Source organism: Cyanistes caeruleus, chromosome 1, assembly GCF_971803275.1.
Source record: "Cyanistes caeruleus chromosome 1, bCyaCae1.hap1.1, whole genome shotgun sequence".
Lineage (NCBI taxonomy): Eukaryota > Metazoa > Chordata > Aves > Passeriformes > Paridae > Cyanistes > Cyanistes caeruleus.
The window spans coordinates 81,333,833-81,350,066 of NC_141701.1; the positions used below are offsets into that span (position 1 = coordinate 81,333,833).

The following is a 16,234-nucleotide window of genomic DNA, read 5'->3' on the forward strand; positions in this document are numbered from 1 at the left end:
TAACTGTCTTTTAATTTTTTTATTTTTTATTTTTTTTTTATTTTTTTTTTTACTAAAGGTAGAGATGCTATTTAGGAAAAGAAAAAGAAAAAGAAAAAAGTAAAACTATAGCACATGGAAGAGATAAGACAAGAATAAGATACACCCAGCTGGCATAAATGAACATAAATGAAATTAAGTTGCCTGAACAGCAGGAAACACAATTTGTGCCAGAAACTGTCAGATTGATCTCATCTGTCTCTCAAACAAGGCTATCAATCATTGTCCCATCCTTGTCTTCAGCATAGTTTTTCTTACCTCCATCTGTCTGTACTTCAGCAGTGGAGTCATGTTAGCTGAGATTCACTGTTTCTCTTTGCTCATCTTTTGTTCTTCAGAATTTCAGCTATTTCTGTCAACCCTGGAAAGGTATTATTCTGCCTATATAATTGAGCAATATGCAGATCCTGGGCAGAAATGGAGGCTGCATTGCCTAATGAACACAGGCCTTGACTGATCCTCATCAAATCTGAATTTTATTTCTACCTCTGCACGTTGAAAATCTATCCTTCTATGTTTAGCTTTCCTCTATCCGCAAGATCTCTACATCTATGCTGAAGCCTTCTTTATTCATAACGAATTTCACAATTTGTGTATTTTGCATGTATTCATACATATAGTACTTACAATAGTCAAAGGCTTAATATTCTGTGCCATCTATTTTAGGTTTGTGTAATCTGGGAAGAGGCAAAATATACTTTAGGAAAAGGATGAAGAGTTTCATTACTGTGCATGTGAATACAATAAGCACTTGCATGACTGTTCTCTGTTGAGGATCTTAAATTATTAGGATATAATACAGGAAGTATCATCAGGGAACACTGACAACTTTCTGATCTGTAGAGGAAGGCAAACTAGGAGCTCAGGGCAAGGCAGGCAGGGCAGTGAGCTCACTGACAAGGGCACAGCAGTAAAGCACCCAGACAAGAGAGGAGCAGAGCAGTATTTGGGGTCAGCTATCTGGCTTGGCATTGCCAAGGATAATGCATCTCTGAAGTCCATCCAGGGTGCTGCAGGTCTGGTTTGGCACAGATCAGCAAGATACATAAATGGGAAGCAGAGGCATGGATGCAACATTGCTCAGGCAAGGACCACATCTGGCTGGCTCATGATAAATGCATGTCCTGAATGAAAGGGGGCCAGCACGCTCTGCAAGAATTCTCTTACAGCCCTGTATAGAACAGCAAGGCCACACAGCTGCTCAGTTAGAGCTGACCTTGAGCCCTCACTGCCAGGTCTATAGCTTGGTAGCAGAATTCACTCAGGGCTTGGACATTTAGTAGGTAAGAAATGAAGTTAAAGCCCACTTAATTTTTTTTTTTTCTGGAATATATTTCATTGCAAGCATTCTAAAGTAACCATAACAACTTGCATAGAAAGATTTAGATAAACTTTACTCAAGTTACTACTGAAAAGAATGGAGGACTGATTTCTCTTTTTCTGTTTGAAATACTCTTATACCTGCAAAATTTTCATCGAGTTCTTTGTGACAGAAATGGCAAAGAACAAGACCTTCAAGATACTTCTTCATCAGATACGCTTTACAGAAAAAGATTTATTGATTCATACTGAGTAATGACTCAACCCCAGAAGTCATTAGTAAATCAATTCAGGAAGATTACCTTTGACTCTAATAGTAATTCCATGCACGAATGGTTTAAATGATCAGCCTGGGAAGATACCATGTTTGCTTACCATTTAGAAATTACTATATGACTAACAGCTGTAATCTAAGAAATAGCTACAAAAGCTTTCTGCCAGTATGTCTAATACTTCAGTTGCTCTGATCAGACCACATGAATTTCTGGATTCTAAATTGCTTTGCTTTTTGCTGTGACATAGACCTTTCAAAGATAATCCCCTTAAATTCAGAGCATGGATGATATTGACACATCATTTTTCAACTTGGTAGAATTTCTTAAAAATGCCCTTCATCAGTGATCCAGGACAGCAGGACAGTGATAACAGCAATGCTGCAAAAGAAGACATATTGCTTACAGAAAGCACCTTCACTGTGCTTTGTTAGGTAATAACATTGGAGCTGAGGTAGGAATATTGTGAAATTGTCTGCTTTGTATGCACAGTAACTACTTCCAAATAAATGTTATCATTACTACATTATGTCAGTAACCCCTTTTGGAAAGTTGGAACTACCCGCTAGAGCTTTCTTTCAGGTCTCAGATATCAGAACAATGACACCACAGCAATGTACATCGAGGAATATAGTACCACTGGGTTTATCTTTCAGACTGACAGAAATTAATGAATAAAGAAACATTCAATATTATTGATAGAATGTCTCAAACCAAGAGCCTGGAAGCTGTTCTTCTCTGATGTCAGTGGCTTATGATGATTATTGACTTATCTTTCTGATTTAAGTAAGACTATACCACTAATGCATTTTTCAGAACCTTTTTAATATTTGATCAAGGATAAGGTAGATTATACATCAAAATACTTGGAATAGCACAGTAAGAGCACAGTAAGATGCAAATGCTGGACAGAAAGTCAGTGAAAACTTTGATTGCTGTTAAAAAAGAAATTACAATAGTAATGATCCATCAGATTTTCACTACTATATGGGAAAAGTAGACTACATCTATGTATGTTTTATGAGACTCTAATTAAGGTATCATCAATTATGAATTGACAAAAGATGTCAAAAATACACCCTATTTTCTCCTCATCTACTCCAAGCATTCCTAGGGCTGCAAAGAAAGTGGACAGGATCTAACACAAAATTTAAGCTTATGGCTGGAGCAAAAACATGAGGAAAAAAAAGCTAAATATATTTTAATGATGGAGAGTGCACTGTAGGATAACAATAGTATCATGAATTTGTTATGACTTCTTGTGAGGAAAGAGACTAGCTTTTACCAGTTTGAAGAACTGTGAAGAAATGTACGAGCAATAATTTAACCTATACTGTTTTTTATATTAATTTTATCACATAGGTGCAAACTGTCCTTGTTATGGTCATGTCAAATAGCAAAATTAAAATCCTTCTTGTAATGTGCATTCCTCATGTCCCGTATGTCACAAATGCTGCCACGTCAAGTCTCAGTTTTCCAGACTTTGCCTATTAAAATTTCTTCTTCATATACTGCAGACAAGCAAGAAACTTTCATCCCTGACTAAGAAGCCTTAAGTGTTATTCAGGTACAATAGCCTAACTTAATCAACACATGCATATTTGTTTTGATGCAAATCACTGGGTTGTACATTTCAAGTAGACCATATAATTTTTAAAGGTATCCACCAATCTTCTTAAACAGTAAAGCATCTTGAAATATATTCATGACTCCAGCAAAATGTAACTAGTATTTTTCTGTACTTTATGTTTCATCCATTGTTGTGGTTTTAAAACAGTAACTAAACAAAATTACTTATTTCTTGCTGTGAGATATGGATTAGAGCAAGAGCAAAACAGGCTTAAAACTTAAAAAGGAATAAAGAAAGTTTATTAACAAACTACAAGAATAAGAACACCAGACTAAACTTCCAGAAAACCCTTTTTATCCCCTACTACCCACCATTCCCTTGTTCACATGACAATAGAGACAAAAACTTTGGAACTTTGGTGTTTAAAACAGTCCCAATTCCTGCTAGAGTCTTTTAATCAGTCTTTGTAGAGAAACAGAAGTCTCTTTCTGCTAATTTATGGAGTTTCTCATATGAAAAATTTTTTCTATTATAGCTTTCTATTTTTCTGATGCTAGCTGCCCAGAAATCTTGTCATCAGAAATTCACTCCTCCCATTTCACATCACTCTGAGGTGTGTATGGGCCATGAGTCTAGGCATGTCATTTTAAGCATGAGTTATTCAAAGGCAAAAGTCTTCTTCATCTGTCTTTGTGAGCTCCACTAGAAAACAGTTTTCTCATTGCCCCCAAGGCTTCAAATTTTCGCTTCACTCTGTTCCAGCACTTCACTGTACCATAATTACTCTACTTTTTACTCAAAATCCACACTTTGAACACACTAATCCTCCCTATATACTCTGTCATGAATTAAAGGAGTTTTTTCAAGACCTTATTGTCCATCTCCATAGCTTTAACAGAAAAGTATTTCAGCTTATAAAGCATCTCCTTATTCTCTACCTTTTCTGAAGCTTAATTCTTTTCTTTACTGTCTCTGATAGTTTATAAAGTCTCTTTACATGTTGATTACTCTCCTTTTCTCTCTCTGGATAAAAGGATTAATCTGCAAGTCTCATCTGGGTAATGAAAAGGTTAAAATCTTGCCCAGGTTTTGTAGATGGTTCTGTGAACTCTGCCGGAGCAGCGGCTGGAGCTGTCTGCGATGGAAGATTCTTCATGGCTGCTCTGGAGAGTGTGGTCACTGTCTCAGCCTGCCGCAGGTCAAGAGCTTTTTCCTTTCTTTACTCGACAGTCTGTGGTGAATTCAGTCACAGCAAAAACTGCAGCCGAGCCAGGGAGCAGCCTGGCCCGGCCAGAGCCCGGGGCAAGCCCCGCAGGCCCCATCTCCCGGCCGGGAGCCGCGGCAGGCCCAGCCCAGCTCCTGCCAGGGCCACAGGGCCTGGGCAGGGAACGGGAGGCCAGCTGGAGCTCTGTCACCTTTCACAGCCAGGAAACAAAGAGAACAAGAGTGCTCTGACTTCACATCTTAAGGAGGTGTTCACAGGTTGACTTAACTTTTTAATGGTCAAAACTGCTGTCAATTGTTAGAAATGACTGATAATTGGTCAGGAGGAAAGACTCCCATCAGCCACCAGCAGTTTCAACTTTTCTTAGCTTCCAAAGCTATCATAAAGGTAAAGCCACCCCATGACATCCATGATCACAGGAAAATGGTAAAATATTAATGTTACAATTCCTCTTTTGATATTTTCTCACCTAAAAATGGATGCAGTTTCTCACTTCCCCATTAAACGCCACTTTTTTTTTCTGTTGTTATTGTTTTCATGATAAAGATGTAGAGCTACTATAGGACTGCACCAGGAATCTCACTGACAACTCCATTTACAGCATTACACAAATCAAATAAAAACAATAAAACATTTAAATGAAAAATGTCTGAGAAGGTCACCAGTGGTGAAAATCTTTAAATGCAATGTTTATGCAATATAAAACTTCCTTAAAACTGAGTTGTCTGTATTACAGTTATTAAAATGAATGAGATATTATATTTCCTAAGAGGAATGTAATGTTAAAAAAAGCATGTAAATAATAATCTCTGACGAAAGAGCAGTATTGTGACTTACTCTTAAAGTAAAGGAATATTTAATTCTCTCAAACTTCCTCTATTATTAATATATGTGAACATGGGCTTGTATTTAAGCCAAGATAACAGATGGTTGATCTGAACTTAATTAGTTAAGAAAAAGGCTTTACAACAATGTGTTTTCTCATTATGATCACCCTTGTCCATAAAACTTGATGAAGCCTAATCCCAAAAATAACCAAGTCAGTGTGAGTCCTTCCAGTGTATTATTCACAGATCATTCTCAGTTAAAAGTGCATTATTTGTCCTTTGTGCTTCTTACTTGACCATGTCCTTAGGCATACATCTAAAGGAAATGAGCAGTTTCACAGAACCTACCTAAATATCAGCATGCACAGTCCCACAAAATCATTGGCATGTCCTTATTGAACTGGAGTCTAGGGGGATCTATGGGTCTCAAATTTACAATCTGCATTTTGGAAAAACAGTTTAATGAGATAGCTCTGATGATGTTATACTGCAAAAACAATTTACATGCAAAGTAGCATACATATTTAAAATATGCTCTCATAAGCTTTGGAACTTCTCAAATAATGCAGCTTATACCATACATTACTTTTACATGAACTTAATTTTGATCCACATCATCCAGGTCTTTATCAAAGTAAAACACCTTCAAAATCAACTTTCTACAATGTCATACACCTTAGACAAGACCACCAAAATTTTACACAGAATTATGCTAAAAGTCAGGAGCCTATCCTGAAATTCATAGTATCAGAAAAAAAACCAAAACTATTTAAGACTGTAAAAAGTAAATTAATTTGATGTATCAGTCTTTTTTTTGTTTGGTTGTTGAATTGGATTTTTGATTTCAGCCTTTCTTAATTGCTTATCCATACTGGTTTTTGTTGTAGTTCACAGAATTTAACAGCATTGATAGAAGGGAATATATAATAGGCATTTATTTATTTTAGTAAATACAGCACAGGTAAGTCAAAAAAGCACTGTAAATTGAAAATGTCACCATATCTTAACTCAGTCCTTACAGTTGATTTTAATGAACTGACTTTTCCTGTCACACATCTATATGGCTTAATATTCAGTTCATTAGCTTCTTTAAAATGTTAGTTTTGCCAAGGCACGGTTTTAAAGAACAGCTAGTATGACTGTCCTAGCTCATTTTATCACAAATTCAAATCCAGCATAATTGTTATGATCTGAAATTTTGATCCTGGTGGAAAATTCCAGTGAAATCTAATAGAAAGCTGTGCTACATTTTTAAACTCGTCAATGTTGTGTACTTCAGTATCCCACTGTTGTAATTAAACAAGACTGAAAGTACAAAAAAACCCGCAAACAACAACAAAAAAATCCCAACCAAAACCCAAAAAAAAAAAAAAAAATCAACAACAACAACAACAACCAACACACTTTTCAAGCTGCTAATGAATCAAAAATTGTACACTATTCATGAAGTACTAAAGCAATAATCTTTAGCAAAGTTTTTCATGTCTGGCCTAAATGTAGAACTCTGGAGAATTCTCTTGTACTTCTAAATGAGTAAGAATTTCCTTAATATAAGAAAGGTCAGCTGTTTGTACAGCTATTTGTAAAGTAACAGATAATATAATTTTATAGGAAAATTTTTATCAATGTCTCAACTCATTCCTGAGTTTCTGTCCAGTTTTGCCTAGATTGACATATTTGCTTTTTAGAACCTGAAACTGTGTCTAAATCACGTGATGGCTTAGGTTTGTTTTTATCTCTTATTTGTTTTTACAGAAAAAATAATGGAGGTGGGGTCTTGCTTATTATAAGATTATTCCAGGAGTGTGTGCCTTGGAATGCATTAGGGAAGGTGAAAGGTTCAGCTTATTCTAGGAATAGGAGTCAAATTTGGTTATATTTCTCAGGAGAGTTTCTAATTATTAGCCTAATTTCCAGGAATCATACAGCTATTGTTTCCTTCTAAAGGTAGGAGGCTTTACATGTTCTACACTGAACAGAGTGTTCCATATTGACTCTTGTACAGGACTTTGGGACTTTATAACTTTTTTTACTAATCAGATATTTTATAATACTTATCCAAGTGGATTGAAAACATACAGGCTTGGGCTGTCCCTGGAGGTATTATCCTCCATATTTTGAGATGGTATTATGAAACTTCAAAATTCTCCTTTAAAACTGGATGCTGTCCAAAATCCTTCCGTTTATTATTCATCTTTTCAGGCAGAATTCTAGGAACTGTTCAGTCTTTCTAGGGTATGTTTCTGAGTACTTTACCTCATCTCAACAGCCTTTATTTATAACCTGAACTCTCACCTATTAACAGGGGTTCTTTTTGTTAAATTTTCTGTTCCCAGAGAGTTATAACCCTGCCCTAGAGTAAAGAAAATAAAAAGAGACAAGAAATGCCACAATATATTTTTGTGGTCTGTCCATTCGCATTTGCTGATTCTTTTTTATGTCTTTATAATATTCTCATCTATCTTTCAGGTTTTCTTGCCCAAGCCTGAAAGTGGATTTACCACATGAATCTGAGAGTCTTGTAGCACTTTAGTCACCAGCATTGACTATGGTGCCTGTGGTCAGACGAAGTTTGCATTCTGTTGATCTATTCCTTTAGACAGACAAACCACTGCTGCCCTCCCATTGTTTGTTTTCTGTTTTTTCCAAGTACAACTGATTTTGCTGTACAATCCAGTCAGCCTGATTTTTTTTTTTTAAATCCCCAGACTAACACAACATTTATTATAGTGACGACACTTTTTGTCTTATTAGTGTGTGAAGCAATTATAAAAGCATTCATTACTTTTCCCTGAAGACAACAGGTCTTATTATTAATGTCTTGACTATTAACAAGAAAAATAAAGTTAACAGCCCATCATGTTTCTTCTTGCATATAGATAAACCAGGTCTCTATGGTTTCATCTTTATACTCGGTAATTTATTTGCAACAAAGTAGTACTCCAACAGTGGACTATTAAATAGTTCCCCTTAGATGCCTCGCATCCTTGTTATGTGCTCCATCCAAATGATTGTGCAATCTTTGACATTCAAATTCAAAGCTATGGCATTTCTTGGAATTATGCTTCAGAATCACCAGGTTACTAAAATCAGCCGATTGTTTCACTGGAGTCTCCTCAGAAAATCTTGTGTAACATGGTTAATACATCTGCGGTGTTCATAAAGCCTTCAGTGTGAATTCCTATTATTCCTATTCCTATAGGGATAGTTGCTTAAGGGGATTGGATTTTTTTTAAATTTGGAGGATTTTTGCTACTTGTGACTTTTAATTCCCATGTCCAGCACTAAATAACTTTTACAAAGCATTTTAGAAAGTTTAATCAGAATAAAAGTGAAAAGAAATATGTCCTCATGAAGCTTTTTAGTCCTCAAGTAGAAAGCTTTCAAGTCAATGGCAAGTGCCTTTGAAGCCTCAGAAAGGACTTTTCCCCCTTCTTCATTCACATCTGCATATAACTGAACACCCATGGTTCCCTTATTTTAAAAGAACTGTCCCTTATTTCTTAGAACTGTCACTTAGTCCCTACTAAGCTTTCTTGTTGCAGATAGAAAGGCTCTAAAGGAGCAAAAGAAGTTATTCTTTTCTAGCCAGCTTCTGAAGTGCAAGTGTGACAGATAAGTGCTACCAAAGTCGTAGACTCCGTGGCAGTGCTGCTCCTTGCTACCAGCCTGGCTGCAGAGCTGTTTCCTAGCACAGGTCTCTCTTGTGTTAAGCCAAAGCCTGATGCAGACTGTCACTGTATTTATTTATTTCCTGGTTTGCTTTCCTAAACCAGGAATGCAAAGGTAAAAGTTTCATTATAAAGGTGACAGCTTGGTTAGGTGAGTTTTTATCAAAGTTGTAATGTTTTACTGAAGACATGAGGGTTTAATTGCTCTCTTCTCAAGCAACAATCTACAAAAAAGCCATGATATAAGAGAAAAACTTAGTATAGTATCTATAGCACCATGTCAGAAATTTACAAAATATTAACATCTTTGCATCCTTAGAAAACAGACATGTTCCCCTCTTCCTAGAGATTCAGTAGGTGCAGAAGATCACAATTAATTGTGGCATTTTAACAAATTCATTTCCTACTGTACAAATATTAAATGGAGCTCTATAAATTAAAACATTCATAGCCTTGTGAGAATAGGTAGCAAAATACCTTCATAAAACCCTTCTCCATTTCATTAATCCCCTTGTAAGCCATCAGTTAAGCCTGCACTAAACAATGCCAGTAAACCTCTTAATCCTGGGAAACTTGCCCATTTTTAAATAAAAAGCACAGGTTAATAAATTCTAGCACCATGCTAATTCCTAAAGTAGAACTGAAATACTTAAAAGATAATTGTCTCAAATTAATTTCAAAGATTTCTCTCATTTCTAAACCAATCTTTTTTTCTCCATCATACTAGCATTTTTATTTTTTTTTTGTGGTTTCTTAGTTTTAAAATTGTATTTTTAAAATTGTTTTTTTATTGGTTGCTTGTTTTTAATTGAATTGGGAGTTCACGAAAATGGTTAGATGCTCAAAATTTGAAGTTCCTGGTCAATTGTGACAGCCACCCACACTAGGTATTATTCACCCTGTTTAATTGGTCCCCTTTCATTCAGAGTAAGTCATGAAGAAACCTTTGCCCTTTGAAAAGGCAGAAAAAATACTGAATGAACTGTGACATTCACAACCATCGCTATATATGTTTTAAGAAAATGTAGATTCCTTATATTTAATAAAGGCACCTGTTTACCATCACATGATATCATTTAAACCTCAAGCAATAATTGAAATCCCCAAAAGCTCACTTTCTAGAAATGACTAGTAATAAGTAAGAAATTTGTAAATTATAGAGATGGACATTTTCCCTTTTTTTTTAATATTAGCATATAATTACTTTTAACTCTCATTGCTTCAATCATGAGGAAGGAAAACATTCCCCTAATCAGGGTAATGTGACAGAAGAATGTGAATTCAGAAAGATTACGTGCAATTGTGAATTGGTTTATGTTTCAAAAAAATTAGTTGGGAATTTTCTCCATGTTGTCTTTGTTTATGCAGCATTTTAAAGAAAACAAGGATGCACTATATTTTATAGTTAAGTAATTTAGTTTTCTTTTAATGAAAATGAAATAGTTTCATGTTTTGTATAACATTGATATTGTTACTGCTTCAGTTGGTGGCTGGTCACAAATGGTATTCCCTAGGGCTCAGTTTGGAGTCCAGTCCTGTGCATTGTCTTTATTGATGACCTGGATGAATGGATCAGGTGCACCACCACTAAATTCATGGACAACAGCAAGCTGGGTGAGTGCTGAACAGCTGGAGGTTGGAAAGGCTCAACAGAGAGATGATCTGAAGAGGCTGAGACCATTGGTATGAGGTTCAGCAAGGCCAAGTGCTGGGTCCTGCACATGAGTCAAAAGCAACCCCATGAGGAGCTACAGGCTGGAGACAAGTGCTTGGGAAGCTGCCCAGCAGCAACCAACCTGTGGGTTCTGGTCAACAGCTGGCCCAAGATGAGCAAGCTCTGTCCAGGTGGCCAAGAAAGCCAATGGCACCCTGACCTTGAAAGCAAGAGTGTGTCCAGCAGGACCAGAGCTGTGACTGTCCCTCTGTACTCAGAACTGATGAGGCCACACCTCAAATCCTCTGTCCAGTTTTTGACTCTTCACTCCCAGACAGACAATAAGGCACTGGAGCATGTCCAGACAAGGGCCATAGAGCTGGTAAAGGGTTTAGAGAGTAAGTCCTATGAGGAGTAGAGGAGGGAGCTGGGTTGTTTAGCCTGGGGGAAATAGAAGCTCAGAGATGACCTTATCATTTTCAACAGCCACCAAAAGGGGGTTGTAGCAAGGGAGAGGTTTGGCCTTTTCTCACAGGCAACTATAGACAAGGAAAGAGGAAGTGGCCTCAAGATGGGGTAGAAGAAGTTCAGGTTTGACATTAGTAGGAGTTTTTTTGTGGAAAGAGGTATTCATGGCCCAGGGAAGTTTTGGAGTCACCATCCCTGGAAGTCTTCAAGAAACAACAGGACACAGCACTCAGTGCAATGGTCTAGTTGGCAAAATGATCAGTCAGAAGTTGAGCTCAATGAAGTCCAAATTAAATAATTCTGTTATTCTGTTATTTGTTCCTTTATTAAGAGCTCAGTGAGCTGTCTTCATTCCTCTGTTTCCTCACTTTGTCAGGTTGAATTGTCCTACACACAGGCTTATCTTAATGTGTACTATTGTTCCCATGTTCAGTTTCCTGTGCATGGAGTTGGCTGTGCATGTCATTGCATACCTACATTCAGAAGAGATGAAGAAATATGACTAATTTTCCTTGTTTTTCAAGATTTAACCACAAATGCAATGAAACAAGTTGTCCTTACAGGTGGATATTGAGTAAATTTTTGCTGTACTCTTTTGCTTCTTGTGACAAAGCCTATTCATATATATAAAAGTTTATAAAATTTAAATTTAGCTAAAAATATTTCTTTGAACTTTGTATTATATTTTTTCATGTACTAAAATTCAAAAATATACACAATAAGAAACAAACATGGAAAAGAAATTTAGCAAGGTTAAGAATTAACATGGAATTTTTTGACAATATCAAAATTAGCATTTTTCATCATTATTTGTGCATTTTTTTCCATCCTTTTTTCTGAGTGTCAGTTCAGCATCATCTATGAAGTATTTGTCTCTATAATAAATCAAGATTTGGCTCATCCACACCAGATTTATCAACCTTCATCTCCTGTGTCTGGCCGTCAGAGACTGCTTGTGTACCTCCTTATCTCTACCAATCTGAGATAGCTCCTCTTCAGTCACTTCATCACATTTAAGTTCCTCTTATCTCTTAGTCAAATACCACACAAAGGTGGAAAGACCAAGAAAAATGAAAATCCTCCTGTTCGTGACTTTAGCACCGTTGTGGCCATTTCCCATTACACTGGAATAATTTATTGAGGGAAGCATCTGTCATACCAATTTTTAGGGACAGGTCGTCCTCAGACTTATGTCTGTACAAAATGCCTATAGGACCTACACAGAGTACACAAGCCATGGCTGTGCATATACAAAGTGAAGTTTTCAGAGGTAGCAACTTTAGTACAATTTTTGTAGAATAGCAGAATTCACCCTTCATGCATAAATAAGACAGCTTTCTGATTTTTATGTTTGTGCCACAAAGTTTTATACATTTCTTTAAAACCAAACTGAACATTCTTGATCTTCTTGCAGATGAAAAACAGTGTGATTTCCTTAAACTAATTAGAAGAAACCTTTTGATCATTTCGCTAAAACTTTGCAAAAAGCAAGCCTGAGGAAGAAAATTAGCCTTCAATTCCACCCAAACAATTAAATTTTGGCAGTCTTGTAAAAACCTTATAAACAACTGAAATCCTTCTCTAATACATCAGCCTTTTTTTCTCTTGGTTATAGGCCATCATTGCAATTTTAATTAGATATATGTATGATTTATATAACATATGTGCTGTATGTGTGTGTTTTTAAAACCCAGCTAAGTGATCCTCTAATATATAAAGAATACCAGTGTTTTTCTTTGATCTTTCTTTGTAGTTGATTTCCTTCAAATGCTGTATCTTATTAATAATTTTAGTCTTACCATTTATATAATGCTTTAAATACTCAAGACAACATAAAGAAAATTGGTGTGCTTTTTTTTAGATATATACGAAGAGCCAAGTCTGCAGTCATCTATTCTTCAATGAGGATATTAGGAAGAAAAGAATGTAAAAAGTTAGCCTACACAACCACTGATGCTGTGAAGCAGATTTTACAAAGGCAAGGTAACCAGCTCTGAAAACAAAAGAGCTGCTTCTAGGTTTCTAGATCCTTTAGAAGGATACACTGCTTGAAAATACCAAGGTATATATTATCGACTGTAAGGGGTAGGGAGGAGAAACTTCCACTGTTTTACTATTAACAAATCCTATTGCAACATGAAAGAATGTGAATTAATGTTCTTTACCATATTCTAATGTGTGAAAATATCTGGATAAAATAAAGATTATATCATCATATCAAATATAAGGCAATTTCTTTAAAAATTAGAAATGTAAGCTTAAATGAAAAGACCACACACTAAAATGGCACATGCAGAAAACATGAAATAGCTTTTTATATTATAACAGATTTACATACATGGTGGGTTGGCCCTGGCTGGATGCCAGGTGCCCAGTAAAGCTGCTCCATCACATCCCTCCTTGTTGCAGTCAGCAACCTCAGGATCTCGTCCAGGGAAGCAGCAGGATTCTGGGGACCAGCATGGAACACCAACCGAGACGGGCTCCCGTTCATGAAACCATTTATTCAGCATGGGAACAAAGTCAGGTCCAGAACAGAGAGCTCCAAACAGAGGCCGAACAGGGGTTTTTGAGGGACAGAACTTTTGAGGGTCTCCACCCTTGAGGGTGGAGTTCAGGGTCAGGGACCATTAGAAACACAACAAGGGAGAACCCCCCAGGGACTCAAACCCAATCAGAACACCTGGGCCACCCTTCACAAGGGGTTTGGGGTGGGACAATGTAACTCTTTGTCTCCCCTGAGGCACACTGCCACACCTCCTCAGTGGTTTGGGGAAGGAAAAATAAAAGAGAAGGATCCTGGATTGAGGTAAAGACACTTAACAATTATCTTCACTGGCAAAAGAGACTGATCTTCAGGAAATTAGGTTGATTTATCACCAATTAAAGCAGGGTAGGGTAATGTGAAATAAAGTCAAATCTTTAAAAAACTTCCTCCCTCCCTCCCTCTCTTCTTCCCTGACTCGACTTTATCCCCAAAGTCTTTATTTACACTGCCACAGTGGTGCAGTGGGATGAGAAATGGGTCAGTTCCTCACATATTGTCTCTACCTTTCCTTCCTTCTCATGGAGAGGATTTCTCACATTCCTCCCCTGCTCCAGCATGGCCTCCTTTCTAAGTGACAGTCTTCTATGAACTTGTCCAATGGAGTTGTTCCCATGGGGTTCTTCATGAACTGCTTCAGTGTGGATCCCTTCCACAAGGTGCAGTCCTTCAGGAACAGACTGTTCCAGTGCGGGTTCCCCATGAGGGTACAAGTGCTTCCAGAAAATCTGCTCCGGCTTGGGGTTCCTTCTCTGTGGAGATACAGGTCTTGCCCGGAGGCTGCTCCAGAGCAGGTTTCTCATCATGACAAAGCCTCATTCAGGTAAATCCACCTGCTCCAGTGTGGGATCCTGCACAGCCTGCTGTCAGACAGCCTGCCTCACCATTGCCTTCATCGGAGGCTGCAGGAGAACCTCATCTCCTGCTCCTGGAGCACCTTCTCCTTCTGCACCGACTTCGGTGTCTGCAGAGTTGTTCATCTCACATATTCTAACTCCTCTCTCCAAGTTGCTGTTGTATAGAATGCTTTCCCAATTCTTAAATATTTTATCCCAGAGGTGCTATCACTGTCACTGATGGGCTCAGCCTTGGCCAATGATGGATCTGTCTTGTATCCATCTGGCCTTTTCTCTGTCAGGCATGGGGAAACTTCTGACAGCTTCTCACAGAAGCCACCCCTGTATCCCCCTCCTCCACTGCCTTGCCACACAAACATAATCCAAGTATACAGTCTTTACTATCTATGGAAAAGTATATGAAACTCATATGAAAACACACTTTAGCAAAATACATCACACTTGTTTCATGTGGATCTGCCATCATTTTTCCATTTCACATTTTCAAAAGGGATCTAGGCTAATTGAACAGGAAAATGTTCCTGTTCTCTCACCAGAGCTTTTATTGCCTTCGATAAATAGTCACTCTCTTGGAAAAATATTGATTTGTGCTGTAAAGCTCATTGTTGATGTTTAGCAATAGTTCGTGTCAAGTCATTTTCTGTGTTTATTATTTACTTCTAATAGCATTGACAAACCCATTAGGTGCTGACAGTTCTACAGTTTTTCAGATGAGAAATCCTGGCCCTTTCTCATTGTAGAAAAAGGTTACAAGACCCCTTAAATGAGATTCATTTGATTTCTAATTAGCAACAAATGCAAAACTCAAGTACATTTGACAAAAAAGAAATAAAGTCATTAACTCGGTCATCAGTATGTTAAAATAAAAGCTAGATGAAGACTTGAAAGATCAAAAAAGACAGAATACAAGATAGACTGAAGTTTTTGGAAGAAGTCCACTAAAAGAAACAATTTCAATACAACATTCAGGAAGGAAATAAGAAAAAATAATAGTTCTTTCTAGTTATTGATCTTTAGGGTTTGGTATTACTTTGCAACAAGATGCATATAAATTTTACACGGCATCCCAAGTATGTCATTTAAAATTTTAATATTGCTTCTGGCAATAATTTGTGATTTAGTGCTAAAGCACAAAGAGAAAAACAGAATATGACCTCAGTTTCTTGGTTTTGCCATTCATGCTTGAGGCTTAGCTCTGAGGCTTAGATTTTATCTCTCCTGTTTTGCTGCTTTTTTTTTTCCCTTAGATGAAAATATTTTTTGTTATTTTGAATATTTCTACATTTTGAAACTTTCCTTGAGGAAAAGAGTGAACCCCATAAACATGCCTGAGCAGCTTTACTTATGGAATTAGTTCCATTGAAGGCAACCACAAAATCTACCCAAATGCAATGGTTCAATGCACAGCTACAGTCACAATGATAAATAAGAGCTACTAACAAAGTAAATGAAGATTTTTACGTATGTAATTACCATTTGAAAATAAACTTTGGAAAAAAACCCAGGTAGAATTATATTTAAAAGGCACACTGGTGATCATGTTACTTTTTGGGGAAGAGGAAAAAAAAAAACAGATAAAATACAGGATGTTTTTTGATTTAACTTTGGATCAAGGCTTGCTTGTTTAACCAGGAAGACAGTTTTCTAAGATTTTGTTTGTTAAATTCCCATGTTGATACCTGCTAGGTGTGATTTAAAGTCCTGTATCACAGAGAGTACTAGTATGAACAGCTTACTAATAGAAAAGTAATTCTTAATCTACAATAAAAATATAGTGAAAATGTGT

The 16,234-nt window shown here is 36.9% G+C and overlaps 1 protein-coding gene and 2 long non-coding RNA genes across 3 annotated transcripts in view; 1 reads left to right on the forward strand and 2 right to left on the reverse strand.

Annotated features, from left to right (window-relative positions):
• Positions 1-16,234, reverse strand: part of LOC111923877 (uncharacterized) — a 164,077-nt gene that overhangs the window by 29,524 nt on the left and 118,319 nt on the right. The gene's annotated exons all lie outside the window — the stretch shown is intronic.
• On the forward strand, positions 4,540-15,345 carry LOC147655655 (uncharacterized). The gene is made up of 2 exons (XR_015289632.1): positions 4,540-4,813; positions 12,908-15,345. It is a non-coding gene; the product is annotated as an uncharacterized LOC147655655 (long non-coding RNA).
• LOC147655656 (uncharacterized) lies at positions 5,698-13,495 on the reverse strand. Its single transcript, XR_015289636.1, has 2 exons — positions 13,385-13,495; positions 5,698-9,148 (listed from the first exon to the last, which is right to left on the reverse strand). It is a non-coding gene; the product is annotated as an uncharacterized LOC147655656 (long non-coding RNA).